The sequence below is a fragment of the Aulostomus chinensis genome, chromosome 24 (genome assembly GCF_037954235.1).
Source record: "Aulostomus chinensis isolate RoL2024-O1b breed Wild chromosome 24, RoL_Achi_v1.0, whole genome shotgun sequence".
Classification (NCBI taxonomy): domain Eukaryota; kingdom Metazoa; phylum Chordata; class Actinopteri; order Syngnathiformes; family Aulostomidae; genus Aulostomus; species Aulostomus chinensis.
Window position 1 is genome coordinate 13,021,122 of NC_141343.1, and position 15,806 is coordinate 13,036,927.

Sequence of the window (15,806 nt, forward strand, 5' to 3'; positions counted from 1 at the left end):
TAATTTGTCATAAAACACTGTTTTACATTCCTTTGCTTGGCAGAATCTCTCAGAAGCTCATTGAAGTCGTAGCTGATTGATGTTCCCATACAAACACCTTTTAAATGTTGGGTCCAAATTTTGAAAGATAAAGGTACTTAAAAGTCTGTGGATACATAAAGACAAGAAAAGTGCATTTGCGTTCTTTTTATTAGATAAATAAAACCTGTTTAAATTCAGGATATGAACACTTCTACTTGTTTGGGGGGGGGGAAATATCGGCAACAAATTGAGCTAATTTCAGCAATTACTTGGCACCGCTGTTGTTGTTTATAAGCTAAAAATAGCAGTTGAGTGTTAAACCATCTTGAATTTGCCTGTTTTGAAAAGGCCTGTTTGCATTTGCGAGTGATGTTTTTTGTTACCATGTGGGGGCTCTTTTTTTTTTTTTTTTTGGCGTGACTTGGAGGGAGTTTGGCCATCAATTATCTCAAGGGTTGCTAGTTCAATCCTCACTTCCCCCTGGCGGCCATATTAGGGCGACCATATGAGGGTTGGGGGGTATTTTTCCAGTGGGTGGGGTGGCCTCCTGAGAAGAGAATCAACAAACGTACCTTTGGCGACGTCTCAGTCGTCATTCCACATCAGGGATAAGTGAGCAATCGTTTGCTCAGGGTTAAAAGTGAAACAGACAATTAAGAAGAACCAAAGTGATCGAATCGCTGGCTTGTGCCTGGGATGCACATGAAAGAGATGAACGTGAAGAAGGACGAGGGGTGGATCTGATTGAGACACAGACGGATCATCTTGTTAGTGACTTGTCAATTGTGTTTCTGCAGCTGTCCACCCGCGCATGAATCATCCAGGAGTCATGATAATGCCAGGTCTGAGAGAATTACATTATTGACTTTCCCGCTGCACAGTTGATGTAAAGTCATTTTCATTTCACTTTGGGGGTTAAAAAAAGACAAGAATTTCATTTTTAATCGGAATTGGCTGAACTGTATCTGGAGAGGAGATAGAAGTGATACCTCAACCCAAGTTCCTAACACTTTAACTTCTTTTACAAGGCCAATTAGTTGCTCACTTCAAATAGGGACTTGCTCAATAATCCGTTAAGTTTCGCCGCTTAAGGAGGCATGCTGAGAGGCTCGAGCATGCAGGCACTCAAGAGGGAACCTTCTTGGGGGATGCCATCAATACCAGTTCGTGCTCTCACAAACCCTTTTTTCTCTTCTCTGTACACTTAGTGAACGGCAGATGAAAGATCCAGACCTTTCCTGTCTGATGTTTAAAACGCTTTGAGGATGCAACTCGACATTTATCGCAGGCAATGTCTTTGAAACAACATGAAAAGGAAAAAAAAATTCCAATATAAATGGAGGGGGTCGCGGTAAATGGGTGTGGGGGGGGGGGGGGAGTTGGGGAATCTGTCAAATTATGCCTGCAGGTGAACATGGTTGCTGCAAATAGAAGAATATCTGATTGTAGGCTTGCAAATGAATCTTGTTCATCCTCTTGACGAGGAAAAGTGGACCACGGTTTTAGAGGACTTGGTTCACAGAGCATTTTCACACACTCTGTCTCTCGATTATTTTTTGTAACGAAAGATGAAATGGCAGAGAAGAATCTTTCACCAACTACTCGCTATGAAGACTGGAATCTTGTCAGTTTTCATTCGCGAAATAGCACTTACTTGTAGATACTGTTGTGTTGCCTACTACAGAGTGAGAGAAGGTGTCCCCGATGAGCTGTGTCCAGTCATTGTCCCTCTCATGGCGTGAGATATATTGAAATGCCAAATTAGAAAATGTTGGACAAGAAAAAAAGTGATGAAAAAATACTTGCAAAAAAGTTTCATGCTGGATTGAGGTTGTTGTCGGCTTTTTGTAGGTGGAAAATAGGAAATGGACACCTTTTTGGGTTGCGTCTCTGCCGATATTCCCAGACGTCGTCTCCATTTAGAGACGGCACACGTGAAGGCCGTTACGAGCGGCCACCAAAGAACAATTCCATCGTGTTTCACAGAAAGTAATTCCTCAAGACCTGGACTTAATTTTTTTTTTTTTTTTTAGTTGAAGATGGCCAAGGTGACATGTTTTTCTTTTGTATGTTTGGACAAAAAATAACAGAAAAAAGAATGCATGACATTTCTTAGTTAGTTTGCTCCAAACATTAAGTTTTCTTACCCTCAACAAAAACAACTTGGATTTCAAATCGGAAAGACAACATTTGCATTTTGTTGGACTTCTAATCGCACATATAAACTCAAGCACACTCTGTAATACCTCGAACTCATTTTACTTTCTCAGCTGAAATACACTTTCAGTGTCACTTTAGAACTGTTTATTTTCTTAAGATTATCCAAGGTGATTCAAGGTATAGGGCCATTCATTGTCTGCAGATGTGAAGTGTGTTAAGTGTGCGTGAAAAAGGTATGTGAGGAGTCTGCAAACACTGATGAGGAGCATTGTAGCGGCTCCTTGAGAGAAGTGATTTAAGAGTCCAAGCGAGAGGAGAGGAGTAATGATGCACATGATAGTCCGATGCAAAGGGCTTTTATCTATATTTACGGGTCACTTGCATGGACATGAGCTCATTTACCAAGAGGAGATGCTGTCTTTGTCTCACGCAAAAATTCAGCGTCGCTGTTCGGAATCTAAATTTGGGTTTAGTTGCTTTTCGATATGGTTTTGGTACCCAGATGTAGCCCTTCAATGATGCTGGATGCTCTAGAAATGCCACATCAAACTGCCATGACACCGTCTTTACTGGTGGGTAGTCATGGTCACCTCCTCCTTTTTTAGAAGCCCACCAAAGCTCTCTAGAGCACTCAGTGGCTCAAGGACACCATATTCCATCTGAAGCTAGGAGAGTCGTTATTATATAGGAGGCATTTTGGATCTTGGCTTGTTCAGAAGTAATCTTCCTCCTATCTCATAACGTTTTCAATGCCAGTAGAAGCAGTCACTATCCTATTCATCAGCAAATGTTTTCTTTGTAGACCGCAGTTAAAGTGGGGCTTTTTAGGTGCAGTGTGGAATCTCACTGCACAGTCAGTATTTCCAACAACTTTTTGGTTCAAAAATGCCCACTTCTCGTAATTTTAAATGAATGTTGCGCACAACAATGGATAGATAATGCAGATAATGACCGTTTTTGAGAAATGTGTTCTGTTTTTTCCCCCTTTATTCTACCTCTGTTGTCCCCAATTTCACGTTGCCAATTCCATCCCATATCCAAGCTGTTCTGGCTGTCCCAAGAGTTTCATTAGAGGGACATGGCTCGTGAGAGTATCTTGGTGTTCCCCCAGTTCCTCTCCCACCAACCTAGCAGAGAATAGAACCAGCGACCCCTGTGTTGGTCGTCAACACTGAAGCCAGCGATATACTATCTAGGCCCCCAGAAAAGTCTGTTTGATGGGGTATGCCAACACTTCCCATTCATTTACATTCATCGTTCTGAGCTAACGTGTGGTTCGCAGCTCTTCAATGCATACAGAAAGGAGAGGGGGTGTCTCTTTTCTTGTTTGGTACTGGGGTGGTTGGACTATCATTTCCTTAAAAAGCTTCTTTTCCTTTTTCATTGAGCTCTGTTCTCTTGAAAAGGGCTGCGGCAGGTTTGGGTTCGGACTATCAATAAGAATCAATGAGATGATTGTTGACATTCCATAGAAGATAAATGAAAGGTAGAGACTTGTTTTGTCTCCGCTGTCCTCTGCATCATACAAACACTGATGGATACATGTGATTGATTTATGATGATGGACGTTGTGATGCGCCTGTCTAAGCAGTTAAACTCATGTCTGGAACATTTATCTTGTTTATTATCACATTACTTTTAACTTTGTCAAACGCTGCCACTTCATCACTTGCAAAAAAGAAGTGCATATGGATGAAAGTAGTGACTTGGTACAAGGGCAGTTGTTGTAGATATCTTTGTAATTTGATTTATCCTGACTAGTCACTCCACAGATTGGATATGACAGCGGCGACCTTAAAAATCTGTCTTTATGCAGATGACTTTGCGTTCAAAAAGCCTCCAAGGTTATTTTATAACATCCGCTCAAGTGCTATTACTTTTTTAGATGATGATGTGTTGATTAAGGTTCAATATTAAACACTTGTCACTCATTTTTTTTTACATCGATTTCCTTTGTCAATGACAGAATGTTGGAGTTGCTAATTTGCCTTTGAATTGTAAATGGCTCTCCTTGGAGCTTTCAGTGTGCTACTGCTCAATTAAATTCCATTTTGTGTGAGTTTTGGAGGAGGTCAGCGCCAACAATGCCGCCGTTTCTCAGCGGAATCCTGCAACCTGATAGAAAATAAATGCCCGAGGAAAACTCTCAACAGCAGCATGCGTGGTGAAAGCCCTTAAGTATGAAAAGATAAGTCGAGGAGGGAGGATGAACATAGTAAAAACTCTCACTGGTGTGTGATTGTCTACATATGCAATGTCGAAATACTATACAGCACAATCGGAAGAATTAATAGGGAACTACGCTCAAGTCTTTGCTACTGTTTTTTTTTTTCCTGCTTGAAAGTGGCCACATATTTGGGATTCCTCATAGCTGAAGGGGAAAAAAAACCTCAATGAAAGCCCCGGGTTGTAAATTTGACTACACACCTCTTTTATACATACAAGACACGACCAATTAACTCAACCCATTAAAAACCACAGCAGCAAGATAATCTAGGTTGAAGATCTTGACCTGACAATAAATGCCATAATAATAATGTGGCAATCAGCCGCCTGCATCCATGAAAACAAACATTTTTGAAGTAAAAACTTGTTGTTTGTTTTTTTTAACTTAAATCCTGATATGTCATCAACAGATGGTTTGAAGTTGCCCTTTTTTAACAACGCCTCTTCCCCCGCACAACTCGTGATCTCGTTACAAAGTTGACGGGAGAATGGTAGCGCGTGTGAGTACACCCTTAAGGGTGGAAGCATTTTTGAGACGGGTGGAAAATCGCCGACACAGATGGCGAGGAAGATGCCCCTCACACTGTTAGTTTTCACTCCATATTCATCTCACGCCATCATCAAAACTAATGATGCACTTGGACTATTCTACTATTTGCAAACCTCTTAAGAAAAAAGTTTGTTTGGCCGGCCCGTTAAATCAGATGCTTTTGGTGTTTCACACTTTGGTCAGAATTGACGCGCAATCTGGCCAACATATGGATCATAATTCAACAAAGATGCAGCACTTTAGATAACAGCAGAGTGCACCCTTATCAGGTAGTTTTCCCTCCAGGTTGTGTCCAATCAAATGGTGGCTCTCAGTGCAGCTGAACCTACGAGCAAAGTGACGCTGTGCCTTGGACGCGAGTTGCTAACAAGTTTGTTGAAACACCAATAGATGGTGCAGGTGAACTGACCCTGTCGTATGTCCAGGTCTTTGTTGGAATGTGGTACTAGAGAGTGGACTGAAACAGTGGAGCAATGCCTGCAGGGGCACTCATATGTTTTGTTCTCACAAAAGGCCTTTTTTTCCTTACATTTCTGAACTTGTTATTTTTTGTATTTGTTTTACAAGGCCACTAAGAGGAGCCTTTAATTATCCTCTATTGAAAGGACAACCTCTGAGGTCCTTGTCCCCCCCCCCCCAAAAAAAAAAAAAAAAAACTGGCATGAAGACATGCACTTCCTGCAACCTTGGTCTGACAAAAACCATGTGTGTTGGGGGCTCCCAGAAGGTCACACCTGTTTTACCCAGATGTTCAAAGCCCTTCCTCGCTCTCCCCTCGGCTGTTCGTGCGCATTGTCGCTCTCCTGTACTCTCCAATTAGTTGCTAATAAGCAAAAAGGTTCGTGTACAAGTGACCTCACATCTACCTATCCTTTTTTCCTCCCTTGTTGCTAGTATACCTTTTTTTCCGCTGTGAAGCAAAAATCTATTAAACAGCAAGAAAAAGAAAAGTTTGGAGCTGTAATAATGATATGATTACTACATCTGTTGTCAGTTTTTTGTTGTTGTTGGTGGGGGGGTTTTTTTGTTTTGTTTTTTTGCACCTGTATTACATCATCGTTTTTTTTTTTAATTGAGCTGTACGAGGATGAAGGACTTAATGCCTGAATGTATTCCGCAGGAGCCTCGCCACAGCTCTGTCCGGGCATTCAGCAAGGGATCTGCATGTGCTAATGGGATATCATTACTTTGCTAGTCTCATTACAAGGTCCTCATCTGCTGGAGCTTGAGTGTAATGTTAATTATTACAGAGGAGGAAGACCAAATGGGGTCTTGTAACGCCATGGATTTTACTCCCTTTCATCTCCTAAATAATAGCTTGTTTGTGTCTATAGGTGGACTGGTATTTCGTCTCAGATTTGCTTTGGTATCAACATACTGTATGACCCAAGAGAGCGTGCTATGTTTCCAGACTACAGTCCAACATTTGAACATAACCTCACACCTAAAAAGTCAGCAGTAATGTATGTGTGGGACTACCGGTGCAGGAAATAACCTATGACAGCAGGCTGGTATGAATGGCTGAGCAGGAAAGTTTGTGTGCGCGAGTGGTAACAGGCTGTCAGAGGGACCCCTCGGGGCCACTTTTCCTCTTGTCTTCTTCTTGTCATTTCACCTGTTTGTGGCACTCCACACCTGACCCTCTGCACTTTTGACAGAGTTCGCCTATGTGTGTTTTATGTCACTCGTGTGTGCCTGTCGTACCGCTACACATCACGTCTCAACTTTTTTTTTTTCCCTTTCTGCCGTGCACACACTCACACACACATACACACACACACACACAAACAATCAGGTCAGGGTCTTTGACTGGAAGGATCCACAGGCAGCTTGTATCCAGGCTTCTGTTCTGTTTGAGCTCAGCTGTCTTAGTCTCATCCGCCTTTGAAGTGGATACAGACAGTTGAATGTTGGAGGAAGTGCGTGCTCTTTTGGAGGAGGAGAAAGCCCGGAGAAACATCAACGGGTTGAAGCCTGACATGGTCATGCGAGCACCAGCATGGCTACAAACGGCCTCTTAAAACAATACTTTTTTATCATGGCCTGGAACAAGATGTTCTTGTATTTTATCAAAGGTATTAAGTGCATATAGACTTCGTAGCCACGTGGCAGATACATGAATAATCTCCTGTGTACAACTGAATTAATGAGGCACAACAAAGACAAAAAGTGCGAGAAACGCTAAAAGGCATCTTGAATTTGGGGTTCGTTAAATACAGTTTAGAATCTGACCAGAAAGTCGACGCTCAAGGGGAGATATAGTCGAAATTTCCAACTGGGAATTTGGAAATTCCCACTTTTAATTGGAATACACCACAAGACCCAAACTCCTCATTCAACCCCATTGATGAATACCAACTCTCTCATTATTAGGTGCTTCATAACACACTGTCCTTAGCGACACTTGAACCGATGCTAAATATACATTCTATTTGAACAATAATGGGTAGGGGGAATTGTGGGAGCACAACATTTATTTCCTGTGACACCACTGACCTCCAACAAGTGTTTATGTGCGCTTCTATCTCTCGCAGTACTTGTTTGTGTCCAGCATACCTGGAAGAAAAAAACCTGACCTCTCTCTCTCTCTCTCCTCTATCCATGCCACCAAGAGGAAGATGCTCATTGATTTAGGTGACCCCAAGACCTTTCTGGAGCGACATCAGGCCAAAGTTTTCACTGTCATCTTCTGAATCGTAGCGCACTCTGATACATTTTGTGCTCTCTGGGTGAGAACCTATGACCTTTTGTGCGAGCACTACCACCCAGCTTAACTTGTACATGTTCTAATAAATCCCATCTATGGTGGTTATCCATGAAGTCTGCTAGCAGCACTGTATGATATTGGTTGTTAAGGGGATAATTTTAGCCTTAATAAACTAGCAGAAGGCCGGTACCGTCCAGCACTACAGCTGCCTTGCCTGTATAGGCACTATAATCATGTCATTAACCATCTCTCTTCAGAGCTCTTTACCCACCTGTTGCTGGGAAACTCAGAAGACACACAATTTCTAAGTTGTTCCATAACGTAGCAGAGGCCAAGACAATACAGAATTTCATTTAAGCCTGACCATGACATCAAAAGCAACAGAAGGTGATGGATCTAAGGTGCTTTTGTTTATTTTCAGTACAAAATATCCAAACAATCCAAATCATGATAAGTTGCAGTATTGCACCCAAAAGCAGGTTACCAGCTTCTCATCCACCCAAAATAACATAGGAACGCTGTAATTACAGGGCAGAAGTGTGGAGGAACAGCATAGATGGGAGAAGGTTTTGTGTTTGGATGAGATGTCCATCCATCCATCCATTTTCTACTGCTTATCTTGGTAAGGGTTGTGGGGGGGTGGAGCCTCTTGAGCCGAGAGGCGGGGTTCACCCTGGACAGGTCACCAGTCCATCACAGGACCAACACATAGAGACAGACAACCATTCACACTCACATTCACACCTACGGTCAATTTAGAGTATCAACCAGCCTCGTCCCCTCTTGATGTCTTTGGACTGTGGGAGGAAGCTGGAGTACCAGAGAGAACCCACGCAGGAACAGGGAGAACATGGAGACTCCACACAGAAAGACCCTGTGCTCCAGCTGGGACTCGAACCTGGAACCTTCTTGCTGTGTGGCAACAGTGCTGACCACTGCACCACCGTGCTGCCCTTGGATGGGTTTTGTTTTTTTCTGCAAATACAGTGTCTTCTGTTAGTTTGTTTGGTGGCAACTATTGCACCTGCATTGTGGGGGGGGAAAGCAGACCAGAGTTTGATCCAATTGAACTAAACAAGGTATGAAAGCACCATAAGTCAGAAGGAGACCGAATCAAACCAAGAACTCTTCAATTCAATTGCAGACAAAGAGTAATGCTACCAAGGGAAGCAGTTCTAGTAATGTTATACATTAAATATGAAGCTTTATGCTCCTTAAGAACTGTTTATTTACTCATTTGGTGCCATGAGTGTTCAACTCTAATGAACACTTGCTGCATCCAAATGAGTCCTCGCATCCAATAAGTAATAATTACAGAAAAATCAAGCATGCTTAATTTTCCTTCTGGGCTTAATTAGTAATGCATTTTGATTGACAAGTATGATAGTACTTCATCAGCTTGGGGTGTAATTTGAAAACATGAAATCACCTCTTAGCCAATCACAATCAAGACATCTGTCTAGTGAGGCGTTATCGAGGGATGGTTTCACTTTCGTCCAACATCTCTCCAAAGGTGTGGTAAGTATCTTTTGGGGAAATGGTTATGCTCTTTTCTTCTGCTCTCAGTTTTTTACTGTACATCTATTTTATAAAGACTGATTTCTTTATTTAGCTGGTGGGCATTTTGCCCTGACACAGAGCTCTTTTTGTTCATAGAAAGTTCTACAAGTTGTGTGGAAAATGGCATCTTGGAGTGAGTTCCTGTGGCTAAACCTCCATTTACTTGCAGCTTCATTTACTTTCTACTGAAAAGGGATGCTTCATGTTTTTCTTTTTTTTTTCTTGGCCCTCCATGTCAACAAATTATATATAGACCTTTAAAGCCATACGAGAGAGGGGGACAACTTTAGAGAGGTTGATAATTGCACAGCACTTTAGATCTTCTCCAGCTCGTATGGTCTCAGCGTGGAAAAAAAAGCACTGCAAAAGAAACCGAATAGTTTCGGATTATAGGGCAAGAAATCGAAAGAATATCTGACAATTAAAGCTCAAATTTTACGATGTGCCAGTTTTCAGGTGGACAACATCAAACACGTGCCATGTCCCAGCAAAGAGTTAGGAATTTAGAATATGAGAAGTACAGATTAAAATGAGTAAACTGGTATGAATGCAAACCACAAAGCATTCTTTGCAGTCTTTTACACCTGAACTGTGGTTTGTAGTAAAAAAAACAACAACAAAATAACTTTTGTGGATTTCAGGATCTGTATTTTATTCTGAGTAATCCTCTCCTTTGTACATGCTGAATCCTGAGAGTGTTCGAAGCCATTGGCGGGATATCGGGAGAGTGTATCTTTTACTCATCTGATTTGTCTTTTTCAGGAACAAGTATTGAAAAAGATGGTTTGACAAGATATGTCTCAGAATATCAGAAACTTTTTTGTTTTGTTTTCCAGTGATTTTTTATTATTATTATTATTCTAAATGTGAAAAGGTGATCAAAATTTTAAATTTCTGCTCATCCTTTTTTGATCAAGAAAAAAGGACAACAGCTCATACATAAATGTAATCTTGTGTATTTTTAGAATGAAAATCACTCAACCCTTTTTTGTTTTTTCTCAATACTTATTCTTGAAAAGAAAATCGAATGACCAAAGGGTACACAGACGGCATCACCAGTGGGGGGTTTCTAGATGTGTCACAGATGAAAGTTGATCAGATTCCTTGGGCTAATTCCTTGAGTCCATGGAAAATGGTTGACGGTTGGAAGAGGGTATCATCTTGATCCTGATCCAGGACAGCCATTTTCTAAATAATGGTCAGTGTATGCCTCTATGCAGATGATACTGTGATCGTTGTCTGTATCCATGTAACTTCCTTTGTGAAGCTGCCCAAGTACTTCCTAGTTGTTGCATATAAAGTAAAGAGGTAGGACATTGTTCATGGCTTGAGTATGTATACCTCGAAGGCTGTTCAGGTGAAGTGGTAAATATTCTTAACTTTGTGTGTGTGTATGAGAGAGGGAGACAGAGAGAGAGACAGAGAGGGAGACAGAGAGAGAGAGGGAGAGAGAGAGACATATTGACAGCCTGCAAGTACTCCCCATGCTACAGCAGCTCTGTCAGCATACTTCCCTTCACTTCTCACACACACACACACACACAGACACACACATATTCTCTATTTCTCCCCCTGCACCACCCCTCCGCCTCTCTCTGCTCACTCTCTTCGCTTGGCACCATTACCTCACTGCAGATATTACACATTGAACATATTCCATCTGCGATTTAAGAGGGTAAAATGATGGTGTTTGGGGTTGCAGTGAAAGCTTACTCCTGTGTCATTTGGTCCAAATGTTCAACGCTCTTGAAAAACAAAATGGCAGTCACCTGGATAATGTTGTGATTGCAGAGTTCATATAAATGCTCTGTGTCCCTCCAGTATCCAACACATCACCCCTCTGTCTTCACACTCATCCTCTGTGTCTCTCCTTCCTTTCATTTCCTTTGTTTCCCCTTGCTCTCATTTCCTCTTTGCCTCTCCCTCTCGGGTTCCCTCCGCTTATTCCCCTTTCACAGAGGCATTAAACAGACCATTAATGTGACGGCAATCTACATATGAAATGTAATTTGCGAGAAATTCATTTCTACCCTCCATTTGTACATTTGCTCTTGTCCTTAATTTGTTTTGGAGGAACAATTCCATTGGTCACCATCTGGGTGTTTGGAAAAAGGAAGAAAGACATTGCATGTTAATGGCACGTGTGGTTGGCTCAGTGTGTAAGTAAACTAAGAATAAAGGAAAAATCGCAGTGAAGGAACACAGATGTCATGTTAAATATTTAGTAAGGGGTGAAACTAACTGTCCCGTTAACCAAGAGAAACACCACTTGAGTCCAGAAACAAGGTAGGTGACAAAAATAGTGGTGTAACTTTATGTCAGGTTTAAATTTGGTTAAAGAAAAAGCTGCGCACCCATGTACTCAATTCTAACCATCGCTCTCGGTTCGGTGGCTCAGCTGCGTTAATTTCAAATAAAAAGTAACGTTAATATCCTTTCGATTTTACGTGTCCTTCTTTTTTGCTACCTTGGTAACAGAGTCAGTATCTTTTAGTTGCACAGTACAGGCAAACGGTGCTTGATCATAGCTGTTGGTCTCATGGCGGGTTATGAAATGAGAATTATGGGGGAAAATGAAAATTGTTATTGGTAAAAAAAAAAATTTTTCCCATGATTCTCCTTTTCAAGCTCTATGTAAGCGCTGGCTAGCAGTGAGTCATAAGCTGAAATTATCTGTACTCAAACAACTCAAATGTCATGCTTACTATAGTATTTATTCAAAGTTCAACTTCTACAACCACTCAGGAAAAACAATGATAATTCGAACTGAATTTCAGCTCAAACCTCATTTGCTCGTGTCAAGCAATGTGATTTGCTGCTTGTGGCGTTGCTGTATCTAACCTGCGAGCATCCGCGCAAAAGGGTGAGGGGAGAAGCTTGAACCTTTCGTGTGACGACTCCGCGTGTGATGATAAAGCCTGTGGTAGAACGTTGGAGGGGGTGGCGCAAAGACTGAAACACCTAAGTAGGATGAATTTTAGTGGAAAAAAAGGGAGAAAAAAGCCCACAAAAATTCATAGCGGTGGTTCCTTCCCAGACAGAAGTTATAATGTTTTGCAAAACTAGATTTTGAGGCTCCGTTGGGATCACAGGTTAAGTCTGTTCCAGGGCGAAGTTTTGCCTCAGGGTTTGTGCACTGGACACAGCTCTGAGGAAAGGATTGAGATACTGTCTGCAGTTCTCTTCTTCTTTATTTCTTGTTTCTTCTAACTAAATCAGTATGCTCCTCCACAATGTACAAATTTGCATCTCCTCCGGCCTCCCCGGAGATGCGTTGGGAACGGCCCCGGGGGAAACAAGTGAAAGAGCAGCAGAAAAAGCTGGGTAGACATGAGGGAGGAGGGCACCACGCTCACGTGCACCTGCAGTGTTTGATGAATGATGAGGATAATGACTGATGATATCAAGGAGGCCGAGGGGAGAACACCTGAATAGTTCTATCGAAAACACACACAAACACACACAGAGCCTGGTGGCTTATGGTCATAGGCGTGACAGGAGCGTATTGCAAGGACCTGATTGCACTACCGGCTTTGTTTATTCATCCCTATATCTCAATGATAACATGCCCGGATGCTGCAATTGCTGAAGTCATACATTCAATTTTTGGTTCATGTTGTGTTTTGAAACTATACTCTTTCAAGTCGCCTCTTGACCTACTCACGTATAAAAAAAAATGAAAGGCAGTCATACAAACAAAACATCAGGACTGTATGATTAAATGTTGGAGCTTGCAAAATGCACTTGAGCCTGTGCAGAGCACAACGGTGTGTAAGAAAATCTTTGCATTGGCACAAGGGAGGCACAACACGAGGAGCGAGTGGGGAAATCTTATATGAATTCAAATAAGTTTGTTGAGAGTGTTGTGTAGCATGTTCAATCACGGGATGTTTTCTTGGCCGTGGCACAGCCGGAGGAGAGGGAAGGGCACAGGAATGGAACATTGCCGGCTCAGTCAGTGAGCAAACCAACAGAAAAAGCACGACAAAGGGCGTGAGTTTTGCGCTCACTGCTTGTCTTTTGCTTGTTGCTTAAATGGACATAGCACATTGGAGGTTCACCCCAGTTGCCCTCCGTCAAAAACTGGCACTCTGAATGACCACAAGAGGCGCTAGGTGATCTGCCAAGACACGCTTATCAGGCTTCGCACCAGCAGACACGGCCAACTGTGATTGTACGGACGCTCAGGCAAGATGGACGGGAGCGACTGCAACGACACGGGGAACTGACTCAGCAACCTCTGTATCCATAGGCAACGCAGTAAACTACTACAATTCCAGGGCACCAGCTCAATACTTGTTAAACCAAGTGCTGAACCTATATTTGAGTTAAAATGATCGTCTTTCGGTACAGTTGTGTTGCAGCATACACCAGAGTCCCATCCTGAAATATTGCTCCCATCCTGTCCTGCTCCCTTGACTCAGTGAAATATAAATCCTCACACCGCAACCATTTTGTACTGATTTGCTGGTGTTTTCCATCCAGGTTTTATAGCAGGAAGAAGCCTTTGTGTATGACAGTTACCGAAATTAAAACTGTGTCTGTGATTAAGTTAATAAAGAAACTAAATGTCCCAGACGTGGGTGTGTTACAACAGCAATTACATTAAAATCGCAGATTGGAGGCAATAAAGAAAAACGGCAATCTTGATATCCCGGGGTTTCATGCATTTAAAGTACATGCTTATACCACCCCTGACCCCTTATCTAGCCTACACTGCAACACCATTACAATCAGCATAATCCAGCACCTCATTTGACTGCAAACCGCGCTCCAAAGACAACTAATTCCAGTTAGTGTAAAGTATGTCTCATGGCATATGCGTCTGAATAAAAGCATTTGCAGGATGTGGTGAAATTTGCTTTGAATTCGGCCCATTATCTGCCCGCCTCTGTACGGTTAAATTACATCAGCATCTGAGTTGCTTTGCATTTGCATTTTTTGATTGTATCCTCAGGAGGGAGACACTCTTTGATATGGTTTTGATTAGAATTTGCTGAGTATACACTAAACAATTCCCGATTTGGTTGCCTACTTTCAGCCATTACTTGGCATTGAGAGCGCAGCCACTTCTGGATGGTTAATAGTTTATTTGATATACAGCTTTGATCAAATGCTTTCTTTTTATTACAGAGCAATTCAGCAAGACAGTAAATTCCCCTATTTAACCATTTCATCAAGAGGATAATCCTGCGGGTGAAGATGCATTTCACAGGTAATGACCGTTGTTTATTTTTTTTTACATTTGTTACTGATATCAATATTGTGCTATTTTGTAAAATGTGATCATTTTCTTATATGTAATATATAGACTCTGCCTCTTTAATGGCAAATGAAATATTCGCATGGGATGGTGAAAAACCAGGCAGTGTGGCACTCAAAGAGGATGCGTAGAAATAAATGTTAGTTGAAAGAAAGAAAAGCAAGATATCCTGCTCAAATTTTGTCAGATGTTGCAGAAATCTTCCCATCGGAATGGGGGCTTTTCCTATTTTAGCTTTACACACTCACAAAACATTTTGCAGTATCTGGAAAAAACATTGCAGCTTTTGCAATACCTTGCAGAAAGCATTTTTTTTAATATCTTTTTTTTCTTTCCATATATACCCTCCATGTGTCCGTCATAGGGTTACCATCCTTGCTATATGAGCAAAATTAGACTTTTCATCTATGAACTTGATATTCATGATGCTGCTGCATCATTTTCTAACAAACAAACAAAATACCTTTCCAAAGTTGTTGTCGCTCTCTAGCTCAAGAATTGCTCACCTTGTAGCTTCTATCCAAATCGCCGCACGCCATAACATTTATTGGTCTGGTGTGTCCAGACGTGTGCTTGACAAATTAGGTGTGATCATGGAGAAGTTCTATTCTTGGTTTGCATTGGTTTTAGGAGCAGACAGAAAAAAGAAAAAAAAAATCCTACTATCTCAGCGTAGACATGGCCTGTCTCCACCTAGTGGCTACTTGGTGGCACGACAGTGCCCAGATCCAACAAGAAACCCGGTCTTGCCACCACTCTGCGTTGCTGCTGAACTGTCTGTAGCTGCTGTGTCTTAGTCCTTGTTATCTCTAAAGCCACATGTTGTGAATTCAGCCCTCATCATCCAGAGGAAAAGACAGCCACACTGTCACAGCACAATTGGCAATGTAGCATTGTACGCAATGAATGACAAATAACTTTTCTTTGCTGTGTGTTTACTTTGAGGTGGGAAATGAAGTGCGGTTACATTCATAGATGGGATCCACCTCACATTGTGGAAGGAAAAACACTCCCAGTGACACAAGTAACTAAGTTAAAACTTAAGAGTGGGTAAACCCTGGGACACTATTATCTCTCGGGTGTTCAGGTGAGATTGCGTTATCTCCATTTGTCAGGTCAGGAACTCCCATGAGTGAAATTCCCTAAATGAAATCCTGTATCTATGCAGAAAAATAGAAAAACGACTGACTTTCATTTTGAAGAGCACTCTTATCATTAAGGATTTAGTTAACAAATACACCCGCCTCGAGCTGCTGGGTGAGTTGCAGAGGGGAATCATGTAAAGGGAATGGGATTTACTGGCACGATTTGAGCATTTC

At 41.8% G+C, this 15,806-nt stretch overlaps 1 long non-coding RNA gene across 2 annotated transcripts in view; it reads left to right on the plus strand.

The window, feature by feature from the left end:
• The window catches only part of LOC147238765 (uncharacterized), a 303,515-nt gene that overhangs the window by 176,866 nt on the left and 110,843 nt on the right, over positions 1-15,806 (plus strand). For both annotated transcript variants that reach the window (XR_015111870.1, XR_015111871.1), the window contains exon 3: positions 14,358-14,439. This is a non-coding gene — a long non-coding RNA (uncharacterized LOC147238765). The remainder of the gene's footprint in view (positions 1-14,357; positions 14,440-15,806) is intronic.